Source organism: Lynx canadensis, chromosome C2, assembly GCF_007474595.2.
Source record: "Lynx canadensis isolate LIC74 chromosome C2, mLynCan4.pri.v2, whole genome shotgun sequence".
In the NCBI taxonomy this organism is placed as follows: domain Eukaryota; kingdom Metazoa; phylum Chordata; class Mammalia; order Carnivora; family Felidae; genus Lynx; species Lynx canadensis.
The window spans coordinates 907,096-920,319 of NC_044311.2; the positions used below are offsets into that span (position 1 = coordinate 907,096).

At 54.9% G+C, this 13,224-nt stretch overlaps 1 long non-coding RNA gene across 1 annotated transcript; it reads left to right on the plus strand.

The window, feature by feature from the left end:
• The first annotated feature begins 6,792 nt into the window (after positions 1 to 6,792).
• Positions 6,793 to 12,965, plus strand: LOC115523377. The gene is made up of 2 exons (XR_003971718.1): positions 6,793 to 6,845; positions 7,667 to 12,965. It is a non-coding gene; the product is annotated as an uncharacterized LOC115523377 (long non-coding RNA).
• The last annotated feature ends 259 nt before the right edge of the window (positions 12,966 to 13,224 follow it).

Here is a 13,224-nt window from a genome sequence, read left to right on the forward strand (position 1 = left end):
CAGCTGTTCTGTTCCACACGCCTCCCCCATCCTCCCCCCGCCCCCCTCAAGGCAAACTCTGTTTTCCACGTGGGAATAAAAAACTCTCGACCTCGGCTAACGGGGCGTTCATCGACTGTGCCGAGCAGTCACGAAGAAAGGCGGTGCCTGTGGCTACAGCACGGCAGGTGCTTCAAACCCACAGTATTTCACGCAAGTCTTGCGGTAACCTGTGAGTTACCATCACCCCTTTCCACCCGTGAGGATTCTGACTCATCAGGGCTTATTTACTCACAGTCACATCTCTGGGAAGCAAAGAGATGGGATTTGAACTCGGGCAACGTGACTCTATAGATGTGCCCTAACCACTGTGCCCCAGGGAGACCCGCACGCCCCCACCTGCCGTCTCGGCCCCCGACTGGGGGCATCTCACAGCCGGGACGACTTCGGATCTGGTCATCTGGGTTTTCCTATTATTTATTTTCTCCCTTCCGACAGCTTAGGGCTTGATTGCGGTAGGCACAAGAATAAACAAATGATGTAGGATGATGCGTTTTTGCAGGGATTTGGATCTTTCTTTAAAAGTATAGACAAAGCATCTACATATGTTTAAGTCCTCAAATTGCACAGTGGCAGTCCCCGGGACCCAGCATTCCTACAAGCCAGTGAGGCCGTTCCAGACATCGGCCCCTGTGTGCACGGGGCTGCGGGTGAGCCAGAGCAAGCAGTCGGGAGAGGAAATCGCCCCCCACCCCCACCTCGTGCCTCCCTCCTCCAACAAGCTGTCAACTCTGCAGTGGAGAACAGTGCCAGCCTGCAGGCTTTCTGTTCCCAGAGCTCAGGGATGACTCAGTTACTGAGCTATTTCCTTTTTTCATGAGCCTACCATGCAGAGATTTTCAAATTATTTCCCTGAAATATTTCTCCCCTCACCTTGCTGCCTGCCTTGTCCCCAGAAGGCACAATTTTCAAGAGGTTTCTTCCTAACAATGCACCAGCCAGCGTCTCTTAGGTTCTTACTCGAGGCCGGGAACCCAGCTCAGCAATTTTATGTCTGTCCTCTCAACTCACCCTCACCACCACCCTGGAAGGTCTACATGCTAACGTTTCCATTTCCTGGATGTGGAGACTGAGGCCCAGGCACTTTGCCCAAGGCCATTTTGCCAAGAAGTAGCCGAGCTGGGACTCAAACCCACAGCAGGTTTACATCTTTAACCACTTGGCTATCCTGCCACGTTATTGTGAGAAGCGTCTCCTTGCCTATGGTAGATTGTCCTGAAGTCCTTCCTTCCTTCCTTCCTTCCTTCCCTCGATAGGACTTTTCCACGGGCAGATCTTCCACTCCTGACTTCAGCCTTGACCGCGTGACTTGCCTTGGCCAGCGGGGTGAGGACGGAGGTGGAAGGGAGAGATTCTGAGCTGAGGCCCTGGGCGACACGGCGCGTTTGTGGGAGTCGTCCCGGTACCTGCCCTCTGCCGGGAAGAAGCCGTCGGCCCCCAGCTTGAGCCTCAGCATAAAGGCCTGTGGAGGAGAAGACCCGATCCCGGCGGGAAGCCTAGAGCTCAGGCCGATTCGTCCAGATGCGGCTGAGCCCAGCCCAGATGGGCCCAATTGCAGCCAGCCAGCACCCTGTGGGCACAAACTTGGGGGCTGTTGTTGTGAGAGCCACTGAGCTGTTGGGGCTGTCTGTTACCCACCGTTATCCCAGCGGGAGCCTCTCACCATGGCACGGACAGCATTCTAGCCCGGCCAGCCCTGCCCGGTCCTGCTCTCAGCGTCATGTTGGAGGAGTGCAGGGTCAGGATCTCAGACAGGGAGCCCCTCGGTGGGATCATCCGGCCTGGCCCTCCAGTCTCCATCTGTCATGTTCCTCTCGGAACATTCTCTAGGGAGGTCTTCCGTGGGTTGAGCCCTGACGGCCTGTGCTCAGCTAACATCCACAGTCCCTTCCCTCTCCGTGTGTGTGATGAGCACCAGGGCTCCGCATGACCTTCGTCACTATAAGCAAACCCATTTTTACTCGTCAGTGTCCCTCTGAAATAACGGCCAGGGCCATGTGCCTGTTTGCTCTCCCGCTCCTGCCTTGCCCATTCTTCTCTGCCCCACAGGGGGACGAATGCCGCAAATTAGTGTCCAGGGAGCTCTTGTTCTTTGGTGTCCAGCTAGGCGTAGCTGAGCAGAAGGCTCTGGGGGAGAGATTGGAGGGGGAGAGGAAGGGAGAAGGCAGGGCATTTCTCCCCACCTCCCTTGCTTCGGGTGCTGTCCCAGGAAATGGTCGCGATTCCCTCTTGGTTCCAGCCCCACCCTGTTACCGGCCCCTGCCCCCGTTCCGGGTCCGGTCAGGTGGTTCCAGTTCTGGGACCCTCCAGCCCTAGGGCTGGTGGTGGCTTCTAGCTGTGGTGACTCTGGTTTGCCTCACCCTCTCCCGGTTCCCTTGCAGCTTTTATGGCCCTTGTAACTAGCTCCTCCTCATATCCATCCTCTCACTTCGACTACTTGGCCTGAGCTCTGTTTCCTCCATAGACACTGGTTAATACAGTCTCCTGACTTTTTAGGGTCTCGTCCCACATTATGTACGACATGCCCACACCTCACACAAATAGATCTCACATGTGAAAATACCACACGAGTTGAGTTGCCGTTGACTAGCCAACAAAATGTTAAATTTTGTAGCTGTTTAATTTTAATTTCAAATAAAGTTTTCTTTTTTGGCATTGTGTAGCCAACATTTTCTTCCAGACCTTGGAACGTTTCTGCAGCCCTTGGAAAGCTCATGGGTCCTGTGGAGAAAATGGCTCTCATGGTGGTGACTGAAGGGAACAAAGTGTCCCAAGAGCGACTGCAAGGGCCTGTACTCTGGAGGCACTGTCTCAGTGCAAAGCCAAGGAGAAAGAAGCCCAAAGACAAAGGCTTTGGCCAGTGAGCCTTGCCTCTCCCATCCAACAATATGGAGTCTTTGCCTTTGAAGAGGCGGAGCCTTCGGAGGACCCTGTGTCTGTGAGATGCATTTCCTCCACGGGCTGAAGGCAAGAGGGTCGTAAACGTGTCAGTGGAAGTCAAATGTCCCAAGTTGCCCAACCACCATAATAAAGTTAAAAGCAAAACTGCTCTGGAAGTCTGCCGAGACTTTAATGCAGGATGCATGGCAGCGAGAAGACAAATGGGGATCTGACAGCCCCTCCTCTGCAAATGGACTCGGCTGCCTCAAGATGGGCCCTTGTGGCATTGGCCCTGCCGCTGAGCGGTGTGGCTCGCTCTCGCCGAGGGGACGGCCATGGCCGGGACAAGGAAACTCTGCTGAGGTCTACAGGCAGCCCCAGGCATTAAGCACTGAGTTTTCTCAAAAGGCCCGTGGGCGGTTAAACTCTGTCTTGGTCTTGTGAACAGCTCCGAGGTGGCTGGGACCCAGTCCCCATCTTGACAGCTCCCCAGGCCCATCTCGTCAGGTCCCGTGGGGAGCCAGGTCTTGGTAGGCACACAGGGAAGGGGCCAGTACAGTGCACAGAGCAGGACTTGGTGTGAACGCCCACCAGTATGGCTGGCGGCCCGCCAACCCTCCTCTGGCGCTTGGCTGGTGGCACCGGGGGGTTTGATGCTATGACACCCCCATCACCGCCCCCTCCCGACAGCAGTGGAGTTGAAGACGCAAGTCCCTGCTTGGAGATGGACCAACTAGGGATTGTCCTAAAGAGAAGAACTAACTTAGTGGTGCATCACATGAAGAAGGAGGAGGATGGGAGAAGAAATAAGGAACCCCTGGCTCAGAGAGGACGTGGCTCCAGCCTTAAGCCATTTGAAGGACATGTAGCGAGAGGGCTTTATTGGGCAGCTCCTACTGCCTTCGGCACACTCCCTGAGGCTGCTGACTTCACTGAATTTTCCAGAACACCCAGTATTGACCTGGGAGCAGCCTGGTCAATGAAAGTGTCTTCGTACAACTCGCCTTTGTTTATACGGTTGGGAGCAGTTGCCCGGGGCCAAGCTGGGCAAAGAGGCAGATCGGGCCGGCACCACCAGCCAGGCTGTGACAGGTGCTTGAGTTGGAAGGCAATGACATAGATAGTACTTATTGGATTTTCAGGGAGCAAAGACCCCAAGCAGCATGTGTCTGAAAGGAACTTTTGATAAGCCACGTGGAAGAAAGGTTGTGCTCCCAGGTACGTGGTGCAGCGCTCTGGAGGCTGACACCGGTGGTCACTTAGGAAGACTGTTGAAGAAACGCTTGAGAAACGTGAAAGGGTCTCATGACTGCCTCCCGAGGCGGGTGGGTCTCCTTAAACGAAGGGCTCTCATTTAGCTGAGTGGGAGGTGTAAGCCGGGCTCCTGCGACAGCCAGCGATCTTCTTTCCCACCGTAGAGCTCAGCCCCTCCCCTAAGCCAGCGTGGAACCACTGATTTAGAATATCTGTCATGGGGGTGACAGAATATCTGTTTGCCGGAGATCCCACTCTTTGCCATCCCGGCTCACTTAGGTCAGGCCTGGTCAGAGGTCAGAATTCGGTGACGACAAGACCGAAGTCTACCTCTAGCCAGCTGTGCGATTTTGAACAAATCACTTACGTTCTCTGGGCTTCCATTTTCCTTCCCTGTAAAACGACCAGCTAAGACTAGGACTGAAGCCGTTGATGAAGCCAGGCAAGCAGCCGTCGCCGAGGACAATGCTCTGAGATCCCGAGAGACTGGGGGCTGGGGGTGGGATGAAAACAATAACCCGATGCACACTCACCACACCAGCATGTGTGAGCACTGGATGCCCATTAACCCACCTCATTCTTGCGGTGCCATGCCACCCATATTAATCAAACACCTCCCGCATTTCAGAGGTTTTGTGAACACCTCCATCGAGGATGGGAGGCTGGCATCATATCCCCATTTCACGGGTGAGAGCATTGGAGGCAGAGAGGGAACGGCATCCGCCTAAGGCTGGAGGACGTAGAGGGCACGTGGTTGAGACAGCGCCACAGCCGCGATGCTCATTCTCCCTAGAAGACCTGAGCATGTGCCTGGCCATTTGGCCACAGGGCTTCAGGCTTCCTTCCTGGGAGTTGACGCCCCTTAGACACTGCCCCTGCTGGGAAAGGCCTCATGCTCACAGACCCTGCCTAACTCCTGTTTACCATTAGTCGCAGCCAAATGGAATAAGTGCAGTATTGATTAATTGCAATTTTTTTGGAATACATATTCACCCTGATGTTTTATCATTAATGCATTAAGAAGCTGAACAAGCAATAAGACCAAATGGACTTCAAAATGCAGCAGAATTTCCATCCAGCCCGGTCTGATTTACAGCCATTACCTCCTGGCAAAAGACAGCTCCCATTACAGCCCACACCTTGGCTGAAACGAGAGAGCTCTTTGTTCTTAACCTTACAGGCTCTGTGCCACGCCACGGGGTGGGCCCTTCTTGGTGATGTGGACACTGGCCACCCGTAAAGTTGGAAGGCAAGACAGAGAGGAAGGAGTAAGATTTCACTGCCTGCTTGTGGGAAGCACCGTGGACGGCCACCTGGTTATTGGGAGGAGGGGAACACCTGACGACCTCGCCACCCGCCCTCTGTCACGCCCCAAGCATCTGGTTGACTGGTATAGCAACGCGTATCCCAATGACTGGGTTCGGGCTTTGTCTCTGTCACTAGCTGACTGGGGGAAGCTCAGTTTTTCACTTGCCTGCCCCCAGAAAAAACTCACAAAAAAAAACCCCAACAAAAATAAAAGACTGGAAAATTTCTTAGAGCCTGGAATTTCCAGCAGTTAATGACTTTTCCTCTGTCCCTCCCTCCCTTCCCTCCTCCCTCCTCCTTTCTCCCTCTCCCTCTCTCTCTCTTTCATTCTCCTCCTCCTCTCCCTCTCCTGCTTCCCCTCCTTCCACTCCCTCTCCTCTTCCTCCTCCACTCCTCCCCATCTGCCCCCTTACCCTCCTCTCCCTCCTCCTCCCCACTCCTTTCTTTCCAAAACAATTTTATTCTTGCAAAGTCTTGTCAAAAACTCTCTAGATGCACTGACAGGGACAAAAATACCTTTTAAAAACCACTGAACAACAAAAAATCTCTTTAGGGGTGCCTGGGTGGCGCAGTCGGTTAGGCGACCGACTTCGGCTCAGGTCATGATCTCGCGGTCCGTGAGTTCGAGCCCCGCGTCGGGCTCTGTGCTGACAGCTCAGAGCCTGGAGCCTGCTTCAGATTCTGGGTCTCCCTCTCTCTCTGCCCCTCCCCACTCACACACTCTCTCTCTCTCTCTCTCAAAAATAAATAAACATTAAAAGACAGTTTCTTAAATCTCTTTAAAAAGCACTTCTGCAAAGCTCAGATGTCAATAAGGAAAGCTTAGGAAAGTCATCACTAAGAGAGCTGGTGTTTTCAAAAGTTAACCCTAAGATACTCTAGAGAGCAGGGAGGCGTGGTGACGGACGGGGGAGGGGGTGTCAAACATGTCCACAGAATTGGCCATCCCCAGGATAAGATTTCTCTCCCTTTCCTTCCAAAGCTCTAGGGTCAGGCTGGATATGGCCTTGATCAGGGCTCCCCCGCCCCGGTTCTCGTGGGCCCCTAGAGGGTGAGCACAGTCATCTCAGAATGCTTGCTGCAGCCTGGGCCCGTGAAGGCTTCCTTTGCTCTGCAGAGGCCAGTCCCACAGGGACAGCCCGGCAGAAGGAAAAGGGCTCGTAGGCTTGGCCATTCATTCATCTCTTTCAGGGTTGTTTGTGGGTGACTGCACGTTGGGTACTTCCTGGTGGCAGGCCCCGTGCCGGGTTCAAAGATGGCGTTTGGAGAGGAATGAGGGGCAGGCCTGGCCCCAAGAAGCTCGGCGCGGCGCTGGGAATCTGGACGCGGAAGGTGACTGGCCAGCATGCTGCGGGGTCCTGGAGGTGAGCCCAAGATGTGGTCCGGAACAGGAGGGAGGGTAGGCTGGCGGGGAGGGTCCGTGAAATTAGAGCCGAAAGGGAACTCTCAGCGGGAATGAGTCAGCCAGGCCGGGACTGGGGACCTCCCAGGGGGCGGTCCCTGTGAGCAAAACCCCGGAGACCTGAGCGACCGGGGCTGGGTCTAGAGAGGGGGGCGGGCAGGGCACAGACGAGAATGGTGAGAGGTTGTGCCGGACAGATAAGCAAGAGCCAGGACCAGCAGCGGCTGGTTTCGCGTGGGAGGTGATGGAGGTGTCTGCAGCAAGGGAACGACCAGAGGTGCACGGATGCGTGGGAGAGGAGAGATAAGAACCCACGCAGTGAGCCGCGCCCTCAGGCTAAGTGCTGAGGGAGGTCAGGCGGGCTGCAAACACCCCCACCCCCAGCCCCACGTGGGACTCTGTGGCCCTCCTCGGGCACTCCTGGCCGCCCAAGAACAAAGGAAAGGGGGAAAACAAACGGCTAACCCATAGAGATCGCAGTCCTGCAGGACCCAAGCCTCCGTCAGCCCGCCACAGCGCCACAGCGGTGTGGGAAACAAAGGCAGAAGGAAATGGCAGCTGGAACTAAATTTCCTTGTAACCTGCAGCCCGTTGGCAAATACTCCAGGCAGGCAGGACTCCCTACCGTCATAATGCTAATGCTTCGCCAGAGGGAAAGACAACCCTTGGCCTGGCAATAACAAGGCCTCCGCTATCCTTCCAGTCTTCTTTAGTATATGCAAATCTCACTGGAAACTTTCTCTGGGCTTTACCTTCTCCCCACTCCCCTGCAACTCTCCTCAGGGTCCCCGGCAGCTCTTCCTGCCCCCAGGTCCTGTCCCCGGGCTTGAATAAAATCAGCTTTTTGCACCAGAGACGTCTTCAAGAACTCTTTCTCGGCCGTCGGCTCCGGACCCCATGAACCCCACCGTCACCCCCGAAACCTCGTCATAAGGACATTCTAAACATGACACTCAGTTCAGTGCTCCAACCAGAGCCGGGAGCCCACGGTGACCCACAGCTCTACTTGGGTCCCAGTCCCGGAACCATCACGCGTTAGTCGGACGGTCTGGCTTTCTCAGGGGCCGGGTCTCCTGGCCTGTAACGTGGTACATGTGGAATCCCTGAGGGTTTGCAGAAAATACTGGGACCATGGCAAGTGCTCCACAAAGGCCCACTATGACTGTCGGACCTAGTCTGGAAACAAGAAAAGTGGCTTGGACAAGGGCACCATCAGCAGCCCTGTGAGCTCCAGGACCGTAGCTCTTTCCTGTGAGTCATCTCCTGACTGGCCTGGACATTCTCATGGGGACCCAGTGGGGGATGCTGATGTCTGGAGCTGATGAGTAAAAGTGACAGGGAGTCGGGGTGGAGAGGATCCTTCTGGTTCTTTCCAGGTGAACTGTGCTGATTCCGGCCTGAGCATTTGGGATCTCAAGGTAATCAAGACGCCAGATGTACTCTGAGCCCTGCTGTGTGCCCCTTCCCCACCACATTACCTTATGCGACGGAGCGTCAACTTCCCAAGAAGGCAGAGGGAGGACAGGTGGCCCAGAACCCCACCAGGGTAGGCGGGGGGATCCAGGGCACCCAGAAACCCTGTGGCCAGCGTGCCCTTACGACCAGCCTACACCAGACCTCCCTACTCCTCAAGAGGCCTGTGCTGGCCCGTGTGTCAGGGATAATCTCCCCCTGGCTTTTCTCCCCGTGGGCCACACTCACCTCTTCCCACAGCCCCAGTCTGAGAAGAGCATCTTTTGACCATCGGGAATGCTCCCAGGGGCCTCAGGAGCCCCGGCCCCTGCAGACTGGAAGGTCAGACCAGCCCTGTTCCCTTGGGAAGGCTCCACAGGGAACTGGGAGGACCCTGTGAGACAGGCAGAAGGTGAAGGCTGCCCAAGCACAGCCCAGACCCCCCTGCTCGCCAGCGCAGCGTGCCCTTGCTGCTGGGAGTGGTTGCTGCGCAGCCGCCCAGAGAACTGCCTTGGGCCGAGCAGGAATCAACTGGCCGGGTGTTTTGCCCGCCCAGTGGCGCCTGCAGCTCACGGACCTTGACCTCAAGTGCAGACTACCTCGTGCTCCAGAGCTCCTGGTGGGATGTGGCTCACGCTACACCCTGGTTGAGACCACGTCCTGGTTCCCCTCCTTCCCCACTCTTCCTGCTTCCCCGGCCGCTCTTTTCCAGACAGCACCCCCTGAATTAATCGTATGCTTAAAGATCCAAGTCTCAGGCTTGATTTGGGGGAACCCAACCTAAGAGACCATGTAACCCCAAGGCTGTTCTTCTTACTCCCCCAACACCAACCTTGCGGCCTCTCTGAATGACCTGCCTTCTTGTAATTTGTTGTGCTTTTTCACCCCCAACCCGAGGGCTTTGCAAACACAGTTCCTTTGCCTGAACTGCCCATCCCAGCTTAGCCCCATGAAAAGGCCCAGCTTGAAGGTCACCCTTTCGTGCCGCTTCCGTTGAGCCATGAAGCACATAGTATCTGCAGCTGCCATAGCATTGGTCTCAGGGCATGACTAACAGCTGTCAGAGGTGGGGTCAGGGTCAATCCATACTGAACCATGGGCTCTCAGGACCCCTCACTCACTCCTGCCAAGATGCCCAGAACCCATCAGGTACTCAACTCGTGCTCAGGAGTTGAGGCTCAGGACTCAACTAGCCTGCCCTTGGAATCTGTCTGTCCTCTGTGGGCCCGTCTGGCCTGCTTCTGTCCAGTCGTCCCCTTTGGCACCTGGAACTGTCTCCTGAGAAGCCTTCAGGTCACCTCTCCTGTGGACTACATCTGTGAGAGACACTTGGAAAGAAACAGACTCACAGCGTAGTATGGCTGGTCCCAGGCCACATAGTCAGCAGAAAGGAGCAGAGCTCTTGCCCCCGGGACGACTTTCGGTCATCCCAATTTGGACCACTGTAGGTGATGGGGAAGGGGGCATGGTTTTCTTCAGGAGTGCAGGAGAGGCCAAATGTTAGTGCGAGTCTGATGGCATGAAATGGATACTGTAACTCCTTATGCAGCTTCTGCAGGCAGCCCAGACCCTCATTACAGATGATGCCTGATTCCCCTTCAGAGGAAGGAGCCTCAAGTTGTATCAGTTGGGGCTGGGCAGGAGACAGAATTCACCCCAGATAGTTCAAATGGACAGACTTCAGTGAAGGGGATAATTAATTCCTGAGGGGTGATCAGGGTTAGGGGAATAAACAGGGATGTTGAGGGATTCAGAGATTCAGAGGGACGTCAGGAAGCTGTTCTTGGCCCAGGAAGTTGGCCCAGGGGCCAAGATTGGGGGAGGTGAACAGAGCCCCGTGGGACATTGGAGGAGACAGAGAGGCAGGGGAGCAACACCCCAACTGCTCCCCTCGCACCCCATCTCCTGCTGGGGTCTCCCACTGACCACATCCAACTAGAAGTTAGAGGGCAAGAAAACCTGGAGCCTCCCAAGAAGCAGAACAGGGCCAAGAAGGGCAAAGAAGAGAGCTGGAGGTAGGGTAGCAAATGGAGAATGACCGACAGAGACAATGCCTCCTTTTAATGAACTAGCAGTGGGTGGTACCCGGGCCAGTGCAGAAATGGGTGTGCAAGACAGGTGCATGGTCATCCTAGCTTCTCAGTTTATCACCCTTCCTCCCACTGTGTCCCAGTGGGGCCACCCCCACTTCTTTGTCACAGGGTCTAGCAGGTAACGGAGACCGACCTGAACAGACAGGGTATGTGGGAACAGATCCTTAGCCAGCCATTAGCTCAAGTTACAGACCTCTGCCAGAGACCGTATTGCTTCCAGAACAAGGAGGAGGGGTCGCTGAGGCCTGAGTAAAGTTGTCTGGTGACCCTTCCCCTCCCCAGCCCAATGGACACCCCATTGGCGAAACAAGGCGAAACGACTCCCAGCACCTCTTCTCAAACACCCGAGGCTCCCTGGCCCAGCATTCAAGATGGCACAGCAAGGGGACTTCTAGGGACACTCCTCGACTTTGTGGGATTTGGTTACATTTCTGGGTAGGAATGGGAGACTCTGGAAGAACTGACACACCTGTGTTGGTGGAACCGTGAGCTGGTTTGCAAAGGAGAGCCTGTTGATACACAAAGGGCATTATCTACTGGGCCATTCTCCATAGACAGCAGGAGGCAAGGATGATATGGATGCATGTTGGGTAGGAAGACCTGTTTCTTCTTACCCACCCCTTTCTCCAGGTCATTGGGAAGGGACACGGAGAGTTGTTAGCATGGCTATAAGGGGCACCTGTTCTGTATCCCTTCGCCATATTAATATGTGCCCTCCCTTAAGATAGCCTAACAAAGGCCTCCAAGTCTGGGAAGAAAAATGTCATAACTGATAACATTGAGCACCTACAAAGTCAGATATGTAAATTCCATTGCTTTTAGGTCCTATCTTGCAAACTGTTTGCCAAGGAGAGAGACGGCCCACAACCTGGAAAGGGGCTAGGGCTTGGTGGGGATATGAGGAGGGGGACTCCCAGGTCTCTGGAGGGAGCACTTCGGGGTATACAGGGAGGGGTGTCCCGCCCACAAGGTTGGGAGGCCCCAAGTTGGCCCCTGCAGCCCAGCAGTCTTGTTCACTGGACGTCTCAGCAAGGACCAGCATGAGCGAAGACGGAAGGGTCCTCCCAGAATGCCTGTGTGGGAGGGAATCAAATTCCCCTTCAGCTCCACAGGAGTGCAAAGTCTAGTTTCATCTTTTCCTTAGAGAAGAAATAAGATGTTTCTTGCATATCTGTGGTGGCAGATTTAAAAGCACCACACATTTATTGCATGCTACATACTCTAGGCCCTGAAAACAGAACTGACTGATGGGTTCATAACCCTGGCCACGGGATCCGATTGCTTGACATCCATTTCCCAGCAGCCCACTTACTAGCCAGGTGTTCTTGGGTAACTTAACACTGGCTGATTCAGCAATTTCAAAACAGGGGAACAGAAAGCTTTCCAAGGGTATGTTGGTCTGGCTAGTGTGATAGATTGGAAACACGGCCCAGCTTTGCCCTTGTCCCTGCAGTCTGTTTACCCCACCCCTCCAGTCTGGATGGGTCCTGTGACTTGCTTTGGGCAATGTGGCAGAATTGGACCCCTGCCCTCAGCAGCAAACCTGGTGCAGGAGAAGAGAGATGGGGGGCTTTCTCCACCTCCCTGCTTGCCCTGGCTGCCCCTCCCCCAAGCCCCAGCTCTCATGGCCCTCAGAAGACTCTTCCCTCTCTGGCCCGGAGCCTGGAAGGTGGTGTCCCAGGCAGGGTTTCCTGGAAGCACAGGGGAGAAGGGGATTTGTGTGAATGAGCTTTATTAGCGGATGTTCTCTGGAAAATCTAGGAGGGGAGGGGGAAATGGGGCCAGGAAGGGAAGGAAGCCCAGCAGGGGTGTGAGGGCAGAGAGGGCTGCGTGTGCCCATCTGAGACGAGGTACTCAAACCCCATCGGTCGCCCGGGGGGCACGTCTAGCTCTCTCTCTGCACCGGCAAAGCTGGGTGTCGAGGGCGGCCCTCTGGCAAAGAGAGAGGCAGATGCCAGCTGCAGGGCTAAACCCACCGGAAACCCCACACTTAAGGACACCCCTCCTCCACCTCTTGTTCTCCAAGTCTTAGCGTTCACCAAGGTGAGCAATGAGAAAGCAGGGCTTTAACTTCTCTAGCACAATGCAGCCTAGCACAAACAGCGAGAGGAATGGCTGTCTTGGGGCAGCGTCCTCTCGCACCCGCACCGGAGGAAGCCCGGCAGAGGAAGTACAAAGTGCTCTGATGCCCCCCGGAAGTGGGGGGATGGAGGGCAAGGAAGATGGAGGGAAACAGTCATCCCGCCCCAAATGGGCGTTGGATGGAACCGACCTGTTGGATCCTGGGCCCTGGGGCCGACTCCCCACGCCTCCACTTTCTAGCCGCGTGACCTGGGGCTGGTTATTTAACCTCTCTGTGCCATTGCTTTATCATCTGTAAAAGGAGGATGGCGGAAACAATAGCGATAACAGATTTAGTTGTGTTGCGCTAATCTCTACAGAGCACTTAAAACCATGCTCTGCATGGGATAGGCAATCAGCACTGACGGTTTTAATTGTTGTTAGTATTAATCATTAAAATAAACAGACTCTTCTAATTTTGAATTTGTGTGTGATAAATGGCTTTCTTCCTCTTTTAACACGGTTTTGGGTGAGCGGGCGAAACTTCCTGCCTCAAACAAATGAAAGTTTGCCTCCTTCTGCTTGAACTGGTGAGGGAAAGAGAGGTCACACGGATTCCGGGGCGGCCTTTGGAGGTGACCTCTGGGCTGAGCTGAAGTTTTGAAGGTGAGCCTGAGCACACGGCAGGAAGGACCTGCGCTTTCTTAGTCCTTATGTTTGTCACGCTGAAACCTG